This window comes from Panthera onca, chromosome B3, assembly GCF_046562875.1.
Source record: "Panthera onca isolate mPanOnc1 chromosome B3, mPanOnc1 haplotype 2, whole genome shotgun sequence".
NCBI classification, from domain to species: Eukaryota; Metazoa; Chordata; class Mammalia; order Carnivora; family Felidae; genus Panthera; species Panthera onca.
Genome location: NC_138344.1, coordinates 79,028,209 through 79,053,088, shown reverse-complemented (window position 1 = coordinate 79,053,088; position 24,880 = coordinate 79,028,209). Strand labels below are relative to the sequence as shown.

The following is a 24,880-nucleotide window of genomic DNA, read 5'->3' as shown; positions in this document are numbered from 1 at the left end:
TGGCCAACTCAGTGCTAGTTTGCAATGAACAGAGCAGGGAATGTGTCCCAATAACTCACTGATAGCTTCACCCAATATAAGTATATTAAGTTGAGAGAAGTCATTTGAAGGAGTCTATAATAGAGCAGGTGGTAATTTTGATTAATACAACAGCTCTGCTAAGGAAGGAAAGATGGAGCCTATGGAAATTCAATAACCCTATGGAGAAACATTGAGGAGATGTTCCTCCTAAAGAGTATCTCAAGAGATCATGATGCATCAACATATATTATGTTCTTCGAAATTACAGCTGAGCTTTCTGTGTAGCACACTGTGAGAGCAAATAATATTTGTACTTTAATAGCAGAGAGTGTGAGCCTAGGAGAATGTCTTTCTAATTTTTCAGTGTCTTCAATGTCGTAGAACTATAATACATCAGAACAGCAGATAGCAATTAGAAACTAATCTATTCTTATATTACAAGAATGTTCTTACTACAAAGTTATAAAAAATGTAACCATTTTATATGAGGTTTAACATTGTTAGAGCAAATTCTACAATCAAGTTGGGCATAGAAAAAGGTGAGAAAATGCGAGAGAGAAATAGCCGATAAGCTCAAGAAAGGTAATTTTTAGCTTACAGGTAGTGAACACATTTTGACATGCAAAAATAATTTGGTTAAATGCATCAATTGATAGAAGCGTAGAAACATGGAGCAAAAGGAAGTAATAACTAATCTTTTATTCAGCTTAAAATTACCAATGTAAAAGCATATACATGTCAATACATATGTATATATGTGAAGCCCAGAAATGGCCCAAGGAGAAGCATATTTAAATATATAAAACAGAAATTTATTATATGGCATAGGAGACCTTTCAAATCTATGAGCAAGACAAGGATTCTGGAAGTCACTGTATATCAAAAATTAATTGTGAAGAGAATAGATTCTTGGGTCATACCTCTTAGTTCTAATTTTAGCTCTTCTGTTTAATAGCTGTATTACCTTGAGCAAATCACTTAACTGCTCTTCACCTTCTTTGTCTGAAAGTTGAGGAGCATAACACTACCTACCCTGTTGGGTTGTAAGAATTAACAGATAATAAATACAAAGCATTTGGCAGAGTGTCTGGCTCATAGTAAACCCCCATGAATGCTAGTCCTTATTATTATTATTCAATAAATGGCTAACCATTTAGAAAACACCAGATAGCTCCCCTCTCATAACTATCAAAAATAAAATCAGGTGGATTAAAGTGTTAAATTTTAAAAGTAGAAAAGACTGTATATCTGTATATCTGAAATACTGATAATCTAGTATTAAGGGAAAGCAGGAAACACAAAGCCTTAGGTCTATAGAATGCTGCTTAAATTTTAAACTTCTAATGGGAAAAATATTTATAAAAATAAAAGACACATGACAAAATGGAAAACATAATACAAAGGGTTATCATAATTTATATAGAGAGCTAACTTGCTATCAATTTTTTTATAATTTATCAAGTAGGTAATAAACATAAACAGATGGTATAGATTGTAACTTCACTTCTCTTTCTAACCTCTGAGATATATCAAACTCTTAGTAACTTTTTCTCCACATGAAGGAAACAACTTAAATGTTACTTCAGCAGGAAGATCTTTTCTGTTCAATCTAAATTAGATCTCCCTCTATTTCTTTCTCATGGTATTACCCCCCCCCCCTTTTATCATGGTTCCTGTTGGTCTTTATCATAGGTTTATGTGTGTGGGTTTCTTCTCCTTTTCTCTCACTAGACAATATAGGGATAGACCATAGAGTATTTGCCACTCTATGGGAAGCCCATAGCATATAGCAGACATTTGAAGTAATGAAAGTGAATATCATAAAAGGTCTTGTACACCATGTTAAAGCATTTAGCCTTTATAGCTAAGAAAGTCATACAAGAATTTTAAGCAGGATAAATCCTTCTTGGGCTTTAGTGAAGGGTGGGTGGGGGATGAACTGGAAGGGAACATGACTGGAAGCCAGGTGGTGGATTTGAAAAGGAATTGAAACAATCCAAGAAATTATGAAGATCTAAACTAAGGAAGTTTAATGGAAATAGAAAGAAGAGAAATGGTTCCAAATATATTTAAAATTAGACTATTTTAACTGAAGCAGAGTACATATAGGGAAATAATGAGAATGAAATTTGATTTTGGATTTTAGGCCAGACTGTAAACCTCTAATCCTCTATCAAGACATTTGTAATTCCTTAAGGAGTAAAAAGTCAATGAAGAATTTGAAAATAGGGGTTTTGTTTTTGTTCTTGTTTTTCTTTTTGTTTGTGTGTATGTTTAATCCATCTTAATTGGCAGTACTAGGTTATTGGGACATATGGAATGACTTCTAGGACCAAATGCAAGTTGAATATTTAGTTTTATGAATCAATACTCTAACTGAGTCATAAATCTTTAGATTCAAGGTCATCTCAATGAAGAAATTTTGGGATCCTGGCAATTATTGTCAAATGAACTTCCTTTATCATTATCACCACCACCGTCATTATCATCACCACCACCACAATCATTAATAATGGCAGCAAGGCCAGCAGCAACATCAGCAAACATTTATTGAGCAGTTATTCTGTATAAGGCTCTACAGTTTGTGCTTGAGTACATTGAAATCTGACACACTCCCTGACATCAAAGAGGGTGGAGTCTGGGCATTAAAATACCCTAGCCATGTAGAGTAGCATGTGATAAAATGAGTTATAGGAAAGTAATTGCTGCTGGAGTTCAAATAAGAGACAGTTGACCGTAGTTGAAAAGTCTTTAGGAAAAGCTACATGGAGGAGGTGAGACTTGAATAGACCTTCAAGGAAGGAACAAATTAAGATAAATATAGAGGAAGGGCAACTACTCAGACAGCCTTGTAAAAGCAAGAGTGGAGGTGGAGTTCCCACATCTGTTTCCAGGACAAGCAGACAAGTGGACAAATGCTTTGACTAAAGCATCAAGTTCATAAAAAGAAGTGAGGGAAGTGTTCAGAGAATTGGATGGAAACAGATTGTAAGGTGTCTTTGATGTCAAATTAATGATGGTTTATTTTGAACAGACTTACGATCACTTATTTCAAGGAAAGTGGAGAATCACTTACAAGTTTTGAGCAAAGTAGCTACTTGTGAAAAAAGTTGTTTTTTAGGGTTTTTAGAGGATGAATCTAATGAGCGTGTTCTGAGTAAATCTTAGAGGTGAAAATTCACGTTGATAACACTAGTTACTATAGCAATATTTTAGGAAAAGAAAATGAGCGGCTGATGTGAGACTGGAGAAGGAGAAAATATATGAGATTTTTTCTTTCATTTCATTATGAAAAATTAGAAAATAAAAAAGTATATGGAATAATGTAACAAGCCCCCATATATTCACCAACCAACTTCAAAAGTAATCATTTCATGACCACTCTTTTTTATCTCTCTTCGACCTACATCTTTAACTCTAAGTTTTTTGAAATCAATCATCAATACCTTTAATTTATATATATTTGAGTTTGAATTTCTAAAAGATAAAGACTCATTAGTGAACATTGGTATATGCTATTACCATATCTAATATATTAACAATTTTAACAATCCTAAGTATGTAGTCAGTAGTAAGTTTCTATAATTTTTGTATGAAATTGTTTATAAGTCCTTTCTTTGAATAATATCCAAATAAGGTCCATTCATTGTATGTAATTGGTTAATGAAGTTTCTTAAATATTTTTAATCTTTAATTTCACCTTGTATCTCTTTTTTGATCTTGAAACGCATTAAAGTGACAGAGACAATATTTGCTAATTTCATATTCATGGTAATATTTATAATGTTCTTCTATCTCCTGTATTCCCCACAAAATGGTGATTAAATTAAAAAACTTGATCAGATTTAGACTTTTTTTTTTTTTGGCAAGAATTGCTTATAGGTTGTGCTGTGTACTATCAGCGGGCATATAATATTTGCTTGCTTTTTGTTTGTGTGTGCTATAGGAACTGTTTCCAGTGGGTTTCTTTCTTTATTTCAAAAGAAATAAAATAAACTCATGTTAAAATATATTTGATGCATTTCAATCTATTGCAATTATCTTTGTTAATGTTCAAATTTGTCCTATCTTTGCTGAATTGGGAACCTCCTTAGGTTGACTTCTGTATCTTTTTGATACAATCCTGGTAGGCTTTGAGAGCTTTCTAACTCCTTTATATGGCAAGATGTCTCAAGATCATCTTTTAAATTTTCTATCCAACACTCAGAATCACCCATTCTCCTAGAAGACTTTATTGTGTGTGTTGTGAAATGGTAAAGACCACAAACGGGTGCTAAGAGTGCTCAATGTTTTACAGTCAGTCATTGTTTTTTCATATTTCAGAGCACAAGTCTAAGAAGCATGTATTTTTTAAGGATAAAGTTTGTGAGTTTGTATAATTGATATTTATTGTGAGTTCTAATTCAAATTCAAGTGTATGTGATTATTACCTAACCTTATTGATTTTACATTTGGTTCCTATTTCTCTCATGCCAACACTTCTGGTTTTCCGTGGTAATCATATATAAAACGTCATTTGTGGGGCATCTGGATGGCTCAGTTGGTTAAGCGTCCAACTTCAGCTCAGATCATGATCTCATGGTTCATGGGCTAGACCTTGCGTCGGGCTCTCAAAGCTCAAAGCCCAGAACCTGCTTTGGATTCTATGTCTCACTCTCTCTCTGCCCCTCCCCCACTGATTCTTTTTTTTCTCTCTCTCTCTCTTTCTCTCTCTCTCAAAAATACATCAACATTAAAAATTAAAAACAAAAACAAAAACCTCATTTGCTTTTTCCCTCACTGCAAAGGTAACAGTCTTATAGTTGCACTACTTAATATATATCCTCAAATGTAAGTCCTCAAAATGTATAGTTATTATTTCAAACTTTGTTTTTTTTGACCTCAGAATATATTAAACTAAGGATATACAGTCACAATATATATCCTCAAAATGTAGGATTTGTTATTTTTTCAGGCTTTATTGTTTTGTACCTCAGAATGTATTTAACTAAGGATATACAGTCTACTTGTGTTTTAAAGTCACTGTAAATATTTTCTTTTTTTTTTTTTTTGTCACTTTGTTTCTCCATGCATGGATTCCATACTGTTTTAACTACAGAAGCTTTATAATGTGTGCCAATTCCTTCTAGGGAAAGGTTATTCTCATTCTTCTCTTTTTTAGAGTTATCTTTTGTTTCAGACTTATTGCTACCTTTTTTGTTTTGTTATGTTTTTCAATTGAGTTCTCTTTAGCTTTAAGGAAAATAAAACCCTAATGATATTTTATTGTGTTGACATATTTATGTTAGGTCTTTCCTCCAAAGAACACAGTATGTCTTTTCATTCATTTTCTTCTACTTTTGTGTCTTTCAGGATTGTTTTTGAGTCTTCTGAATGAGAGATAATAAAATGGTGAAATCTTAGGACTGGAATATCAAGGAAGAAATAGAGACAACCATGGTTTCCAGACTCTTTTATTGGAGAATAATTCATTTGTTGGTTTGTTTGACAGAAATGGGATTATTTGAAGAGATCAGCACAAGGAATAATGGTGAGTTTTCATTGTAGTACCAGATCTGAGTTCTGTCTAAGCTTTAGTGGCAACCAAATATATCAATTAAATTTATATAGGAATAAATATTATTAAAATAAATTAAAATGGATCTTTGAGAGAGTAAATCACATGAGCTAGTTATTCAACCTACTTAGTCACATGACATGAAAAAAATGTTCCTCTTAGAGCTGTGTAGTTCCATGCAAAATTGTAGAGAAGATTTTCCTCTACTGTCTTTTCACATGTTTCTTACACTGTAGCATCCACCCTCTTTGCAACTTCCTTACCCCTACAGCCACCACCCCATCCTGGATTTGAATGTCTATATCATACTGTAGTCCTTCAAACACCTACTCTGTCAGAAATCAGGGTCCTATACTGGACTCTTCCCTACCTCTGTCATCCCCCATATCTACTGCCTACCAAATCCTATTGAGTATACCTCAAAAAAAAAAAAAAAACCAAACAAGGAGACTGAGTCTACCTCCTTAAAAGCTCTTGAAAAATGTCTTACTCCTCTCCATTATCATTATCTGTGTCATTGCCTTACCCAGAACATCATTTTCTTACCAATTATTGTGAGATCAACTATTCATTACTCATTTTGCTTCATTTATCCTCATTTCCTCTCTTATGTGACTGCCTGTGGCAATATTTATCGGATTTATATCTTTAAGCCACTTTTTGTACTGTTATCTGAGTCATCTTTAAAACTAGAAGTAATTACTTCTATGACCCCCATTGTTTAAGCATATTCCCAATGTATATTCTAGAAAATGTCAAAGGGTCCCATAGCAAATACCACATATTATATTCTTAAGAGAATTAGGGGGTAAGTTGGCTATAAAGAACCCATTCTAGGCACCTGGGTGGCTCAGTTGGTTAAGTGTCTGACTTCGGCTCAGGTCATGATTTTGCAGTTCCTGGGTTTGAGCCCCAGATCAAGCTCTGACAGAGCTTTGATCCTGCTTCAGATTCTGTGTTTTTTCTCTCTCTGCCCCTCCCTTACTCATGGCCTGTCTGTCTGTCTGTCTCTCTCTCCCTGAAAAATAAATAAATATTTTAAAAATTGTCCCTTCTAGCAAAGAAACCTGTTCAAATGTGATCAATTTTATGGCCTGAATTCATGTGATTATGGATTATTTTAAATACACATCAATTTTTTATCAATCAGTTGTTCTGAAAACCTGCTTTAGGATATACTAATGTAAAGAATAAAGTTCAAATTTCATTATCATGAATGACTTTAGTATTGCTGTGGCTTCAGCTTCCATAGCTCCTTCTTATTCCTAATATTCCATCAAGGATATAGCATTGCACAACACCAGTGCACAGTTTATACTCACTCATGTGCAATGTTGGCAGTTCTCCTAAATTTGCCATCCTAATTCATCTGTATTTTTGTGTATGCAGCACCATTTTCCACATTCATTTTGATCCCATCATCATCCTAATAATTCCCACTCATCCTTCAAAAGCCAGTTTAGATGTCACCTCCTCAGTGCTAGTGTGAACATCATCTATACAGAGAAAAAGCAGAAGAGGTATGATGACTCAAAGAATAAATACAAAGTGAGACAAAAGCCAAAAACATACCTTCAGCAATGTCTCTATTTAGTAACATGTCCATCTTCTTTAGGAAGACACCCATGAAGGAGATAGAGAAGGAATTTTTAGAGTTACAGAATGAAAAGCATTGGGAATTTTGTTCCACTAGCCAGTTAAAGTGAAAAATTATTAGTAGGAAGGCTCAAATACTACAGAGTTATAAATAGGAGAAAGGAGAAAACTAAGAAGATACAGAGTCTTATTGATAATTTTAATGACATAGTTTGAGGAGGGTTATTGAATATTGCTAGATAACCATGGTCCTTTACCCCCTATGCTCATACTCCACAAATACTCAGATGACTTGAAACTCCATTCACCAGCACAAAATACACACACACACACACACACACACACACTTTCATATTGGGAAAACCAGTTGGAATAGATTGACAGCTTGGAATGAAGTTAAAGAAAAGAAGATAAAGGATCCTGAGGTAGAGGGCATTGAGGAAGCATGGTAAATGAGAAGGAAGCTGTTAGAAAAGAGACTTCCTCATGTTTCTCCTTGGAAGAGATGGGAGATCCTGCTAAAGGGAAAAGTAAAAAACTTTTGTTCACCATTCTCTGTATTTGATGTGTACTTGATTGTCTAATAGGGACAAATTTTCCACAATTTCAAATGTGAAAGGGATAACAAAAGAGTTATAAAAGGAAGAAGATAGTGCTACAGCTTGGAAAGAAGGTAGAATTGAGGAAAGATTTTGCTAGCCTGAAGGAGGGAGACAGGAGAAAGTAACATGCTACACAGGCCATAGAAAGGAAAGAATTAATGGAGCAGAGTACTAGAAGAAGGTATCTGTGTATTTGTACGTATGTGGTATGTGCATATGTGGTGTGTGCGGGTATGTGTGTGATGTGATGTGGATGAGGAAGGGATTAGATAATGGTAGTATGGTAACATTTTTATTTCACATTCAGTTCTTTGAGCAATAACCCAGCCTTATAAACCCTTAATGTTTGATACCCCTATACACCTCTCCCATGCACTGATCAAGAATGTTACCTTCTCACTATAACATTATGCGGGTCTCATTTTACATGTATTACCACAAATATTATTTTAAAAATCTTATGTTATAGCTCTGTGAACATTTCAAGAGAAAACAATTTTAGGATTAAATAGGGAAGGAAAATAAATGTGGCTTTTTTATCTTATGTATAGAAAACTCACATTAATATTCTCCCTAGACATAGAACTAGCCATATATGCTTTTGGTTGTTCTTTTTTGTTCTCAGTATACTGGCAACATGGAATACATTTTAGAGGTTAGATCACTTAGGGAATACATAGGGAAACTTTGAGCAAAATAAATCTGCTAGATATTTCTGTACTGTTTTCATAATTTAATGTTACTGAAGTCAGTCCTCAAGGAGAGAAAAGAATCATATATTTCTTTTTCTTTTTGGAATGATCACAACATTATTTAACCAGAAGAGAATTTTTAATTTATTCCACAAAATCTTTAAGAAAGGAGTGGGATTGGTTCACGATCTATGAAATAAAGGTAGAATAGAAGTAATAGGAGGCCTCCTCGGTACATTGTCACTCAAGCATTCACAAGTTTTATCCTGCCTGGAACATTCCTTACACGTGATTCTTATTTCTTAGCTTCAAACTACACCTAGGAGGAATCTTTTGTTCTCAGTACTGCCAAAGCTCCCATCTTCCAGCAGTGACCTCAGTTTAGCACCTGTTCATAAGATGTGTTTGCACATTGTTGGTACGTTTTGGTGACATGTATGTTCCCATCAAGGAGACTGTCATAGAATTCAGAAGATGTTAACATTTTTTCCATCTGTGTGTGAAAGTGACGTTTCCTGTTAATTTTGTTCTTTTGCTGAACTCTCCAAGCAAAAGCCTTCTGTGGGAGGCAGGATGATGTCATTATAGTCATAGCATAAAATTTTCAACCTTTAGAATGAGACATATTGTGGCATATATTTCACTACTTTTAAAAGCAGTGAAATAAAAACTTGGATGATGATGATATCAATTTTATATTTTCAAGTGTGGGGGTTTCCAGAGCCTTGAGAATGACTCCAGGGCTAAAATTTCCTCTGGCACATGGATTTCTTCTGTTGCCTTGGGAGAGGCAAGCCCATCCATGGATGTCTGTGTTTATGAGACCAACAGACTTGGTTAGTTAATTTCAGAGGTATTGAGACTTTGTGCAGGCAAAATAGTCTAGCAGTAGTGATTTAAAAATAAAAAGAAGTCAAACTTCTGATTTCAGTTCTGACATGTAAAAGCTGGGAAGTTGTCACTCCCATTTTTGCAACCAAAAAAACAAATGTTGAGCAAACAAAATCAATGGCTTTTCTTGGAGTTATCAGAGGATGATGGTTGCAGAACAAACTGGCACCCTGAAATCCAGAAGGACAGGCAAATGAGAAATCAGTCTCCATCTCCATTCCATACGAAGAAGGTCCTGGAGTCATACATTGTTGAAAACACTTAAATGAGCATTTTGATGAGTTGTTAGAGGCTGAGTGTAGACTAGCTTGAAAGTGAGAGGCTTCTGAGAGCTTTAGTCTTAAGGGGTCCCTGACAATTACTTGGGTTTTATCTAGTGGAATTATACCAGGTTCTCACCTTGAAGAGCCAAGAAAGATACCCTCCTGGCTCTCACAAGGGAGGGGAAGAGTAGCCATTGTGAAATACTGTAAGAGTGTTCTCATATCAAATGGCTACTCTTCAGAGGAAAGACTTCACCAGAGTCTTAGCTACCTAAGGGAAGGGCATTTTCTCTGCTCCAGCCTCCTGTAGTTTTTCAATAACACGTAAGGGGGAAAAAATCTAAGAACTATAACTTGTGAAGGTTACATCCCAGATGCAGAGGCCCACTAAAAGACAGAGATTCAATCGTAATAGTGTACAATTCTTCTTCTTCCCCATTCCCTTCTAACACATCAAAAGGTATCTAGTATCTTAACAATATTATAGCTCAAGGAACTGAAAGACAGACTTTACCTAAGGAAGAGTTCTTAAGGAAGCCAAAGACAAACAAGACAAAAGCAAGGACATTAAAGGAATTTGAAGCCTCTGGTCCAGCTATAGCAAACATTAAACACAGCTCTGCTCCTAGCCATATTAACATAAGACCTTACATTAAACACCTATTTCCCTCAGTTTCTATTACCTGTTACGTCATGTCTGGCTTTCAACAAAAAATTATAAAGTATGCTGAAAGACAAAGGAAAATCACAATCAGAAGACAAAGCAAGCATCAGACCAGATTCAGATATGACACAGATGTCAGAATTATGATACAGGGAATTTAATTTTTTTAATATTTATTTATTTTTAGAGAGAGTGTGACAGAGTGCAAATAGACGAGGGACAGAGAGGAGGGAGATACAGAATCTGAAGCAGGCTCCAGGCTCTGAGCGGTCAGCACAGAGCCTGATGCAGGGCTCGAACTCACGAGCTGCAAATGAGACAGGGAGTTTGAAATAACTATGTTAATATGTTCAGGGTGCTAATGAAAAAAGTAGACAGTATGCAGGAATATATGGGTAAACAGAGGGATGGAAATGTTAGGAAAGAATCAAAATAAAATGCTAGAAACCCCAAACCACCATAATGAAAACAAAGGATGCCTTAGAAGGGCTCATCAATAGGGGCACATGGGTGGCTCAGTCAGTTAAGCATCCAACTGTGGCTCAGGTCATGATCTTATGGTTTGTGGGTTTGAGCCCCGCATAAAGCTCTGTGCTGACAGCTCAGAGCGTGGAGTTTACTCCAGATTCTGTATCTCCCTCACTGTCTGCCCCTCCCCCTCTCATGCTCTGTCTCTCTTTCAAAAATAAACATTAAAAAATTAAAATAAAATCATTAAAAAAGGGGGAGGCTCATCAATTTATAGAGCTGTGAAAATAAATGAGTTTGAAGATAGGTTACTATAAACTTTCAACAAAGAAGCACAAAGGGAAAAAATAATGAAAATAATGAAAAGAGCATTCACTAAGTGTGGTACAGTTACAAAAAGTATAGCCTCCATACAACTGGGATACCAGAAGGAGAAGAGAGAAGGTACAGAAAAAATATGTGAGGTAATAATGGTGAGGTTTTCCAATATTAATAACAGGCTCTAAACTACAAACCTGGGAATTCCAGAAAATACAGTCAGGATAAACAACAACAACAAAAACAACAACAACAACAAATGTAGGCAACTCATATTCAAACTGCAGAAAACCAAAGACAAAGAGAATATATTATTAAAAAAATGGCCACATTTTAAATAACATCTTACTTATGGAAGAAACAGAACAAACATTAGAGCACATATCCTTTCTAAAATTGTGATAGAAAGAAGAGAGTGAGATAAAATATTTAAAGTGAAAAAAAACTCAACCTATAATTAAATATCCAGTGAAATTATTTTTCCGAAGATAAGATTTTCTCAGCAATGCAGACTTTGTCGGCCAAACAGTAATTGAAGGAATGTGTCACTAATAGGCCTCTGAAAGGAAATATTTTTTTTTAATTCTCTAGGGAGAGAGAAAATAATATTGTTCAGAAACTCAGATCTGTATGAAGAAAGGAAGAACATTAAAGAAGAAATAGTTGAAGGTATTTTGTTAAAATTTAAATATGCTACTTTTCTTATTTTTAATTAATCTAAATGATAACTGCTTTTAGTGTAATAGTAATGATATATTGTGTGATTGTAGCTCATGGATAAGTAGGATAGGTGACAACAATATAAGGGGCAGAAAGAAATCAGGAATACTATTTCGAGGGTGCTGCACTACACGTGAAGTGGTATTATGTAGTTTGAGATGGACATGGATTAATTCAAAGCATATATGGCAAACTCTAGTGTAACCACTAAAACATCTTAAAATAAGCATACTTGATATGCTGAAAGAGGAAGAGCAATGGAATCATATAAAATGTTAAATTAAAACCAGAAAATGCAATAAATGAGGAGAAGGGCGCAAAGAACAAATGCAATGAAAACAAAACAGAAACATGGTAGTTATTAATCCAACTATATCAAAATATATTTTAAATATGAATGGCCTAAATAGACAAATTAAAAGACAGAGATTATTTTATTTAACTAAAAGACAAAACTGTATGATATTTAGAAGAAAGCCACTTTATGTATAAAGACCCAGCCTCAAAGTAAAGGGGTGGAGAAATATCATGTTAATACTAACAAAAAGAAAGCAAGGATAACTGTACTAATTTCAGATATAGTTGACTTTGGAAAATTATTAGGGGTTAAGGTAGGCACTATATAATGATAATGGACCAATTCTCTAAGCAGACATAACAATTAACAGGCACACGCACACAGACACACACACACACCCCCCACAGCAAAAAAGCATCAAAGTATGTGAGATAAAAAACTGACAGAATTTCAAGGAGAAATAAACAAATCTACTGTGATAGTTTAGCATCCTTCTGTCAGTAACTGATAAATCAACCAGACAGAAAATCAGGAAGGATATAGTTGAACTGAAAAATATTATGAATCAACCCAAACTAATAAACACTTATAGAATACTCTATCCAACACGAGCAGAATACATGTTCTTCTCAAGGTTACCTCGAAAATTCTTAATAACAGACCATATGCTCAGTCGTAAAACAAACCTTAACCAATTTAAAAAAAAGTATACCATATAGGGTATGTTGCCAGACCATAGTGGAATTAAATTAGAAATCAATAGCACATAAATAGTTAGAAAAAATCCCAAATTCTTGGAGGTTAAACAAACACACTTTTAAATAACATATGGGCCAAAGTAAAAATCTCAAGAGACATTTTAAAATATTTTGAACTAAATGAAAATGAAAATACAGCCTATCAAAATTTATGGGATTCAGCAAAACCAGTGCTTAGTGGGAAATTTATAGCACTGAATACATTAATTTTAAAAATATATAAAAAACCTTCCACCTTGGGAAACTATAGAAAGTAGATCAATGTAGGCCTAAATCAAATCAGAGAAAAGAAATAATAAAAATTAGAGCAGAAACCAATAAAATCGAAAAGAGGAAATCAGTAGAAAAATCAATGAAAGCAAAAGCTGGTTCTTTGAAACTATCGACAAAATTGATTAACCTGTAGGCTAGTTAACCAAATAAAAACAGGGAATAAACAAGTTCATAGTATCTGAAAGGAAAGAAGGATAATCACTACTGGTCCAAGTACATGAATAGAAAAACTAAAGAATATTATTAACAATTCTATTCCCCCAAATTGATATTTAAAAATGGAACAATTTCTTGAAAGATACACACTACCAAAACTTAAAAAGGTGAGTGTCTAATTTGAGTAGCTTGTATATATTAAACAAATTGAAATAACATTTACTAACCTTTCAAGAAAAACAAAGCATTAGCCCAGATAGTTTCATTGGTGGATTCTACCAAACATTCAAGGAGGAAATAATACCAATTCTCCAAAATCTCTTTCAGAATACAGATATAGAACACTTCCTAACTCTTTTTAAGGACAGCATTACCCTAATACCAAAGCCAACAAGGATATTACAAGGAATGAAAATTATAGATCAGTCTCTGTCATGAATGCAGATTAAAAACTCCTCAACAAAAGATTAGCAAATTGAGTTCAGTACCATAAGAGAATAATAATAATAGTTTTAGACCAGGAGAAATATTTGCAAAACACACACCTAGAAAGAACTTGTACACAAAATATACAAATAACTCTTAAAATTCAACAACTAGGAAAATAAAAACCAAATTTAATGATTAAAAAAACACTCACCAAAGAATATATATACATGGAAAATAAGTATATGGATGATGATGAAAAGATGATCAGTATAATTTGTTTTTAGAAAATTCCAACTTAGGGGGCTCTTGGGTGTCTCAGTGAGTTGAGCATCAGACTCTTGATTTTGACTCAGGTCATGATCTCAGGGTTTGTGAGTTTCAGCCCTGTGTTGGGCTCTGCACTGACAGTTCAGAGCTTGCTTGGGATTTTCTCTCTTTCTCTCTCTCTCTCTCTCTCTCTCTCTCATTCCCTCTCTCTTTTCCCGTTGTTTGCGCACTCTCTCTCTCTCAAAATAAATAAATAAACTTTAATTAAAAAAAAGAAAATTCCAAATTAGAATACCAGTGAGATACCACTACAAACCTCAAAGGTGGTGAGAATTTGGAGCAACATTACTGGTTGGGTGGCAAAATGCTAGTCAGTCACTTTGGAAGACAGTGGAAACTTTCTTATAATACTAAACATATTCCCACCTATGTGATCATATCACAGGCAGTCATGCTTCTAGATATTTATCTGACTCTTTTCACCGCTTATTCCACATGCTTGTTCCAGTGCTTGTAACAACTTTGTCATCACCAAAATCTAGAAGCAATCAAGATGTTCTTCAACAAGTAAATAAACAGTTTTATGTCTACACAATGGGATATCACTCAGTGATAAAAATAAACTAATAAGCCATGAGAAGATATAGATAAATTTTAAATGTTTTTAAAGTTTTTATTTATTTATGTATTTTTTTTTTTGAGGGAGGGAGAGAGAGAGAGCATACGAGCATGGGAGGGGCAGAGAGAAAAAGCGAGAGAGAGAGACTCCCAAGCAGGCTCCGCACTGTCAGTGCAGAGCCTGATGTTGGGCTTGAAGTCACAAACTGTGAGATCATGACCCGAGCCAAAATCAAGAGTCAAATGCTTAACCTAACTGAGCCACCTGGGCACCCTGATAAATGTTAAATATATATTTTTAAATTAAAGAAGCCAGTCTGAAAGGATTATATACTATATAATTCTAATCATGTGACATTTCAGAAAGGAGAACCTACAGAAGGTAGAAATATCAGTGGCTGCAAGGAGGGAGGAAAGGAATTGAATTGGTGAAACACAGAACATTTATAGGGTAGTGACACTGTTCAGCATAATCTGCAGTGGTAGACATATATATTTTGCATTTGTCAAAATCTATGGAACAGTGCTGTATGAAGAATAAAACAATGTATGAAAATTAAAAAAAAATTATTTAGGAGATCCTGAGATCTCAGGATGGAATGAAATAGGTGATAAAAAAAATATAACCTTGTTACCAGTATATGAAATCTAACTGAAGGTGGTGGGGAGAAAAGGTGCTGACTTAAGTAACTTTGGAAATAAGTAGAATCTGTAAGTCTAAAGGTAGAAGAACCATGCATGAGCACTATACTATGGTTTATAAAGTGTTTTTTCTCCATGGGACTATGGGTTAACACTTCTCATACTGCCATACATGTATATTAGAATTAAATAATTAAGTAAATAGTGAATTGTGGAGTCATCTTTCTTAGTGTCAGAATTAGAATTAATAAGCAAAGGAAAAAGAATAAGGTGATCAATGTGGTAATGGATTAGAGTTGAAGACATTAGTATGAATTTATGTTTAGCTTAATATAGATATAGATGGTTATATATAGTATTTATAGATATAGATACCTGTATATACATGGATTAACGTGCACACAAATATTTATTTGCTCTGACAACTTAGAGTGCCTAAAAGAAGTGGCACTCCATTAGCAAAGAGCACACCTAGTGCCCAGATCTTGGTTTTTAATACCATTCTCCAATAAGAGGAACCAGAGTGCCACATAGAAATGATTGATTCTAGATCTGAGGCAGGAAATATACAAGATGAGCCTGGATCATCTTATAGTACCAGGAAGTAGAGAAGTGCTACACACACCCCCACACACACATACTCTGATGAGGGTATGTTAAAAGGGACACAGAATCCAACTGAAAGAGCTCTCAAAAACTGGGACTAGAACCACGAACAGAGAATTAAAAAATGTAGCAGTGGACTTTATCCAAAGTATAAATACCATAAATCCATATTGATATAAATAAATGACTGAATGAATAAATGAAGGAGAATAGATGAATATCCCTTATAGAAATTCTTTGCCCCCAAAGAAATGAAACGTACTTTCCCAGTCTTTAAGTGAGTACTGTGCATAGTGACTCCCTTCCAAAAAGTCCAGTGTGGAAAAGGTTAAGAACAATTACATGACTGTGGGGAAGCCTGGGAAACACTACCTCAGCTAGGTGATCAAGGTTCACATCAACAGTGATAAATCCTGTTGATTTTATCTAGATAGGATGTGAGGGTAATGGCACTTCAATTCTATCATCTTCCTCCTCAAAAAGCATATAACTCCAATTTAGTTAGGAGATATACATCAGACAAATCCCAATAGAGGAACTTTTTACAAAATACTTAATCAGTATTCCTCAAAACTATTAAGGTCATCAAAACCAAGGGAACTCTGATAAGTGTCAAAGTGAGGAGTAGTCTATGGAGACCTGACAAGTAAAATGTAATGTTACATTTTACTATCCTTGGATAGGATTCAGGAAAAACAGTGAAAAAAAGACATTGAGTAAACCAAGGAAGTCTGAATAAAGTATGGGCTTCAATTAAAAATAGTACATCGATATTGATTCATTGATTGTAACAAAATACTATATTAATGTAAGATGTCAATAATAGGGACAACAAGGTACAGAGTTGTATAGGGAAATCGCTACTGTCTTCATGATTTTTCTATAAATCTGAAATGTACTAAAAATAAAGTTTATTAACAAAGTATACTACTTAATACATATGAGATAGAAAAAAAAGCCTCCAAATAATGCTAATAAAATTTTATACCAGTGGGGTGCCTGGGTGGCTCAGTCAGTTAAGCGCCTGACTTTATTTTGGCTCAGGTCATGATCTCATGGCTTGTGAGATCAAGCCCTGCATCGGGCTCCACACTGACAGGATGGATCCTACTTGGGATTCTTTCTTCCGCTCCCTCTCTGCCTCTCCTCACCCGCTCAAAATAAATGAATAAACTTAAAAAAAAGAAAAAAAAACTTTACATCAAGACACAAGGAAGGATATAATAATTAAATCACTCACCCCTATGAGTTAACAGTTTTAGAACCGGGAGTCAAAATGGAGATGACAGAAGATTTCCACATTTGTACTCAATGTAGTAAGATAAAGGAGAGAATAGACCACTCTTCCTAACCTTTCTCTCTTTAATTTAACTATGCAATTTATATTTGTATTTTTAGTGTCTTAAAATACTCTTTGTTTTAAAAAATATCTCTCCTTATTATAAAATCAATATGTATTCATGGTAGAAAACTTGGAAAGCATCAAAAAGTGTAAAGAGAAAATACCTACATTTACACTACCCAGTTATAACAAGTTTTTTTTTTAAGTTTTTAGTGTTTTATTTTCTAGCCATAACATTTCATTTTATTAAATTTCAGACAGTGTATAGAATAAATATTTCTATAGTAATATGATTATATTTAAAATATTACTGAATTTCATTGAGGTAATTGTCCCATATTGTGTTCTAGCATTTGATTATATTATATCATTGCATAAATATTTTGGAGATATGAAAATAACTTTACATATAATTATATTAGTGAGAAGATATCACATAAATTATGCCTACATAAAGACATTTTGACTGCATGCCTTTGCTAGTCAAATAAAGTAAGTCAATTGAGTTTTAAAACTATCCAAACTGATTGACATCTTAGACGTAGAGTCACTTTGATTGAAAATCCTTTTCACTTTTGAGGGAATCATTCATTCAATAAATATTTGCAAACTTACTATATCCCAGGCTCTGGAAATGACAGGGAAGCAAAGAGATACAGTTCTTAACTTCACGGAAATTATAATCTAGTGGTGGGAATTATCAGAACGGGAATTTTAAAAATGCCTCTCATTAATATGCTAAGGGCTTTAATGGAAAAAGGAAATCACATGCAAGAACAGCTGGATAATGTAAGCAGAGAGATGCAATATACAAGAAAGAATTAAAAAGAAATCCTAGAGAGCACCTGGGTGGCTCAGTTGGTTAAGCCTCTGACTCTTGATTTCAGCTCAGATCATGATCTCATGGTTCATAGGATCTGGCTTTGCATTGGGCTCCACACTGAGCCTGGAGTCTGCAGCTTGCTTGGGATTTTCTCTCTCCGCATCTTACTCTGCCCCTCCCCTGCACACTTGCACATGCATGCGCTCTCTCTCTTTTTCTCAAAAAACAAAATGGGATAGATAAACTTAAAAAAAATTCTAGTTATCAAAAACAGTGTAACAGAAATATGGAATGCTTTAGTGGGTTCATCAGTAGACTGGACACAGCTGAGGAGAGTATCTCTGAGCTTTAGTATATGGCAATGGAAAATTTCAAAACTTAAAAGAGAAAAAGACTGAAAAAAAGGAATGTCCAAGAACTATAGGACAACAATAAAAAGTGTAGCATATACGTAATGGCAATATCATTTAAAGCCTTAATGATGACAAAATCCTCCAAATTAATGTCAGATACTAAACCATAAATCCAGGAAGCACAGAGCATAATAAGAAAGATAAGCATAAAAAAAATCCTGTACCTAGGCATAGTATATTCAATTTTAGAAAATTAAAGATAAAGAAAAAGTCCTGAAAGAAGACAGAAGGCAAAAACATCTTACCTATAGAGGAACATAGATAAAAATGATATCCTACTTCTCCTCAGAAACCATGCCAGTAAGAGGAGAGTGAAGTGAAATAGTGTTGAGGGAAAATAAGCTTCTACCCTAGAATTCTGTGCCCTGTGAAATTAAATTATCCTTTAAAAGTGAGGGGAAAATAAAGACTTCCTTAGACAAACAAAAATTGAGAGAATAAATAGAGCACAACTTTTGGTTGCATAATTGTCTATGTAGAAAATCCAAAAGAATTGACCAAAACCTCCCGAAACTAATAATGGATTATAACTAGCTTGCAGGATTCAAGGTTAAATGTCATTTGCTTTCCAGAAACAGACCCATAAGTACAGAGAATAAACGGATGGTTGCCAAAGGGGTGTGGGAGATACAGGCTTCCAGTTATGAAATGAATAAGGTGCAGGGATAACAGCCACAACATAAGAAATATAGTCAATGGTATTGTAATGGCATTGTTTGGTGACAGTTTGGTAGCTACACTTGTGGTGACAGTGGCATAACATACAGACTTGTCACCATGTTATACACCTGAAACTAATGAAACATTGCGTGTCAATTGTACTTCAATAAAAAGAAAAATCACTTTTCCAAATACCACCAATGAACAAGTGGAATTTGAGATCAAAAACATAATATCATTTACATTAACACCACCAAAATGAAATACTTAGATATAAATCTGGCAAAGCATATACGAGACTTATGTGAGGAAAACCACAAGAATCTGCTGAACAGAATCAAAGAAGCAAATAAATGAAGAGATATTCTGGTTCATGAATAAGAAGACTCAAAATTGTCAAGATGTTAAGTTCTTCCCAACTTGATCTATAGATCCAATGCAACCCCAATCAAAATCTCAAACTCATTTTGGGTATTAACAAACTGATTCTAAAGTTTATATGGAGATTCAAAAGAGCCATAATAGCAAACTGAATATTGAAGAAGTATAAAGTCGGAAAATGATACTGCCTGACTTACGACCCACCATAAAGCTATGATAATGAAGACAGTGTGGTATTAGTGAAAAAATAGATAACTAGATAAAAGGAACAGCACAGACACCCAAAAGTAAACTCATATAAATATAGTCAACTGATCTCTGACGAAAGGAGCAAAGGCAGTACAGTGGAGAAAGGTAGTCTTTTGAACAAATGGTGTTGGAACAACTGGACATCCACATGCAAAAAAAATAAATCTAGACATAGACCTTACACTCTTCATAAAAATCAACTCTAAATGGATCACAAACCTAAATGTAAAATGCAAAATTATAAAACTCCTAGAATATAAAATAGAGTAAACCTAAGTAACGGTGGATATGGCAGTGACTTTTTGATACAACACAAAAGACCCAAACCCTGAAAAAAAACCAATTGATTGGCCGAGCTCTTTTAAAATCAAAAAAACTTTTGCTGTGCAAAAGACAATTCAAGAGAATGAGAAGACAAACCAAAGACTGGGAGAAAATGTTTAGAAGAGAAACATCTGATAATGGACTGTCATCCAAAATATGCAAAAGACTGTTAAACCTCAGCAATAAGAAAATAACCTGGTTAAAATAACCTGGTTCAAGACAGAAGCAATAAGAAGATAACCTGGTTAAAATAACCTGGTTCAAGACAGAAGACTTGAACAGACTTTGACTAAGGAAGATACAGAGAAAGCAAGTATGTATATGAAAAGATGTTCAACATCATACGTCTTTAGGTAATTGCAAAACAATGAGATACCACTATATATCTATTGGAGTGGCCAAAATCCTAGACACTGAACATACCAAAGACTAGCAAGTATGTAAAGTAACTGTTCCTTTATAATCCAGCAATTGTACTTGGTGTTTACTCATGCTAATGAAAATAAAAACCTGCACATGGATTCTTACAGCAGATTTAGTCATAACTGCTGAAACTTGGAAGCTACCCAGATGTCCTTCTACAGAAGAATGGGTAAATAAACTGTGGTACATCAAGACAATGGAATATTATTTATTGAGAAAAAGAAATGAACTGACAGGCCATTAAAAGACATGGGGGAAATCTGAATGCATATTACTAAGTAAAAACAAAAACCAGTTTGAAAAGGCTACATGCTGGATGATTCTAACTATATGACATTTTAGAAAAGGAACAACTATGGAGACAGTAAAAAGATCAGTGGTTGCCAGGAACTGAAGAGGAGAGAGAGAGAAATAGGTGAAGCATAGAGGATTTTTAGGGCAGTGAAACCGTTCTGTATGGTACTACAATGGTGGAAATGTGTCATTACATATCTGTCAAAACTCATAGGATGTACAACACATGAGTCAACCCTAATGTAAGCTATGGACCTGGGGTGATAATGTGTCAATGTACATTCATCAAATGTGGGTAACAAATGTGCCACTATAGTGTGGGATGTTGATAGGGAGATTATACACTTGTTTGAATAGGGAAGTATATGGATACTTTCTGTACTTTTGTTTAATTTTGCAGTGAATGAAAAACTGCTCCAAAAAAAGTTTATAATTTAAAAAATTGAAATGGTGTGGCTGAGTTATCTAATGAAATATCCTGGTGAAAAATGTCAAAATTATTTAATTCCTCAGACTTTTAAGCATATATTTCCATAAAACCTAAAACTATAAAATATAGAGATAAAACATATAATTTATTTTTGTATAGATTTATAATTGGGCTTACAATTTATATGATGAAAAACAATAAGAATTGTTCTTTTTTTAAATGGAATTTAAGGTGGTATTAATAATTGAGGCAAAACTGAGACACAAGACAAACCTTGAGAATGTTGACAAGAAATTGAATCGAGTTTTCAAAAAATCTGAACCGACATTTTAAGCAAGGTTTGTGATGAGGTTCAGTTGGAAATGGTTGGTTATGTATTGTGTAATTTGACTCTGTGGAATCCAGCAGTATATGATAAGGTCCTTTTAATTTATTTTCAGGTTTATAACTTTTCTGAGATCAGGACTGTATGTGAAAACAGAGCCATCCTGAAAACTATGAAGAAATATTTCTTTCATTCAAAGGAAAACAAAGTAGAAGGTAAATAATTACTGACAGTTTCTGAGAGCTTTATGCAGTTTCTTTTTCTCTACCAGTTTTTTCCCCTTCCTATATAATCACTCACAGTTCTTATGTTTTCTTTTTATACAGGGCTAGTGGGCTGAGGACATAAGATACAAAGTGCTAAGGTGATGGAAATATCAGGGCAGATTCTGTCATTAGCTCTATGTATTCTTGTTCATGGGTCGGTACACAAACCACTTGCTCTTTGTTCAGATCTCACCATCTAGAGCGACATAGACAGTGCTTAAATCCATTCATTTGTCAGACATTCAATGATTATTTATTGAGCACTTACTATGTGCAAGGTGCTATTCTGGGATATAATACTAAGCGCAAGACAAATCGCTTTGCCCTCATGGAGATCACTGTTCACTGGAAGAGATGGGTAACAAATAATCACATACAATGTTAAGGGCTAGGAAGAATCAGTGTGTAAGAGGGTATATAAGCACTCATCTTTGTGAAGTCAGAGGAAAACTGTCCCCTAAGAAGTGAAAATTAAGCTGAAGTTGAAGAATAAACAGCATTTATCTGTTGAAAGAGGGCAGGAAAGAGCAATCTAGGCAGAAAATATTTAGTTAAATATGTTGGCATAGACAGGGCTTAGTATGAGTTTACTGTCAACATGTAACAGTAAATAATGGAATAATTGCTTACACAAATGATACAACTGACTTTGCAGTAAACATGTATTTCAAACTCTAAAATTACTAAATTGGCTCTGTTAGGGAGTTGAAATCATGAGTGGGTCTTTTTATCCTTTATTTCTTATTTTTCTAAATATGGTTGAAATTGTTTCACACCATGGAATATTTTTTGAAAAAACAAACAAAATAATTGCGTTACCTCTATTGTGTTTTACTAAATAGCTTGTATCCTTGCTTCTTTATTAAAAAATATTTAGTATTCAACATCTTATTTCAATCAACGTAAACTGATTTTTCTCAAAGATACTACATTCTTTTAAATGTTCCCACTTATAACCTATGCCATTCTTGGCACAGAGGATAGCCTTATAAGGGGAAGGGGTGCTGTACCCCTAGAGGGACCTCTCGACCAGTCAGAATGCTCATTATCAGTCCAATTATCCCCTGATAATTGGCCTGCCTGTGGGAATAATAGGCTGGGATGATTTAACTCAGTGCTGACATATTTATATTTATAGCATCCTACACACTGCATTCTAAACTTCTTAACTTTTCTTGAAATAATGGAAGAAACTGATTCTAGCTGTAAGAATACTTTATTTGTTCAATATTTAACTTCCTGTGAACACTGAAGGACACTCCACTGAGACCCAGGGAGCACTCCTTGTTTGTACTAAACTTCACAGTGTTGGCAATAAATCTCACATAACGTCCAGCTTTCTTATTTTGTCTCTATACAACATTCTCCCAAAAGACAAGTCTCCCTTCTTGGACTCTGTGAAATTTCGTCATAGGATAACACTCTTAGAATGGAGTCACTTGGCTCGTGAATGCTTTACCAACATTTCAACACTTCTGGATGGCTGGCTGATGTCCAAATGAGTGTAGGGAATGGCCAAGGAGAGGAATTGTGACGGAATTTTACAGAGGATAGGGTATTTGCTTTTGTGTGTTTCTTGAAATAATTAGGTTGAGTTAGGTTACACTCATGGTATATAGTGTTTTAAAGTTTCCAATTTGAGATTCCAGTGTCTTCACTGTATCTTGTGCTAAAATGTGTTAGCAGGATGGGGATGTTTGCATCCTCTAGATCTCCTTTTTTAGTTGCATAAATTTATCTGTTTAATAAATAGTTCATACACTGGCCAGAAACCAAGTGGACAAACTGTACTCACTAACCCTTTAATACTTGGCTCCTTTGTATAATGACCCGGCCCATTATTAGATAATGAAAGAGTGTATGAGAAAGTGGGAGATTATTTATGATGGAAACAAAATGAAACTAATGGGACAAGATTTGAAAGCTGTGATGCATGAAAGGTGCTATGCAGGCAGCTTTGGCACCATGACAAGCAGAGAGAAAGGCTCAGTGGGAAGCAGCAGTGTGAACATGACTATGAAAAAGAAAGAATGGATTTCCTGAATGAATCCTTGCCATCTGGTGTTTGTTTAATACACAATGAAGGTCAAATGGCTACTGATCCTTTTTTCTATAGTCCAGTGACTACAAGAATGAGAGGAATCAATGAGTTTATCGATATGTCTGGAAATGACTCACCATATGATCTGATTGAGTCAATAAAACTGAAGTAACTTGTCATTACCCTTTCAAATGCGGCTTGGATCTATGACTACAGTACTGTTTGTTTGTTTATTTATTTATTTATTTGCCAATTTGCTGGATCCAATGTGATCACTACTTTTTTCAAGATTAATGTTTTAAAGCATTTAATTTTATAGGTGTGTACAATTAATAGGAAGGGTCAGGAAAAAGTCTTTCATAAAGCTGAATGTTTCTCCAATTTTCAAATGGATCTGGTCAACATTTGTTTCTGTTGATTGGTGGTGGGTTAAAGAATTTTTTCTTCCACTCTGCCTTTTATGTGTATGAGATTGATTATACACCTATTTTACGTAATTATTCCTAGGGGACATATTAACTTTTGGTGAAATATGTTTTTTTAGCATTATATGTAAACAGCATACGCTTTGGGAAAGTCATATGTAAGTCAAACATATTACTTTATGTAACATTTTCTTTCCCACACATTGTTCCAGGAATGTACTCCCCACAGTATGATCCTGGAATTCTTACCCTCTACTACTAAAGATGCAGGGTTTTCTGTTGAGTTCTTTCTAAAGACTAAAATAAAAGATACTTTTCTCACATTAATATTTCTCAGCTGCCATGAAAACAGGGATAGGAGAAGCCAAAAATAGAGGAACCAGCTGTGGGAGGATGCTTTTTTTTTTCTCTTCAGGACAACTCAGAAAAGTCTTTCAAATTCATTCCATAAAGAGTGTGTTAAAACAAATACTGTTTCACGTGCTTGAATGCTATACTTTAGAAGCTGATATACACTCAGTTGTGACACAGTTAATGTTACCTGACTGTAGTGGTAGTAGGATTGTTAAGTTTGTCTCTCAGATGGATCTATTTAGTATTCTTTATCTCTTCTCTTTTTAAAAAGACTCTTTACTGAAGCTAGTT

At 34.4% G+C, this 24,880-nt stretch overlaps 1 long non-coding RNA gene across 4 annotated transcripts in view; it reads left to right on the top strand.

Moving 5' to 3' along the window:
• Positions 1-24,880, top strand: part of LOC132669506 (uncharacterized) — a 161,688-nt gene that overhangs the window by 96,415 nt on the left and 40,393 nt on the right. For all 4 annotated transcript variants that reach the window (XR_013555902.1, XR_009606129.2, XR_009606130.2 and 1 more), the window contains 2 exons: positions 5,374-5,551; positions 21,619-21,718. This is a non-coding gene — a long non-coding RNA (uncharacterized LOC132669506). The remainder of the gene's footprint in view (positions 1-5,373; positions 5,552-21,618; positions 21,719-24,880) is intronic.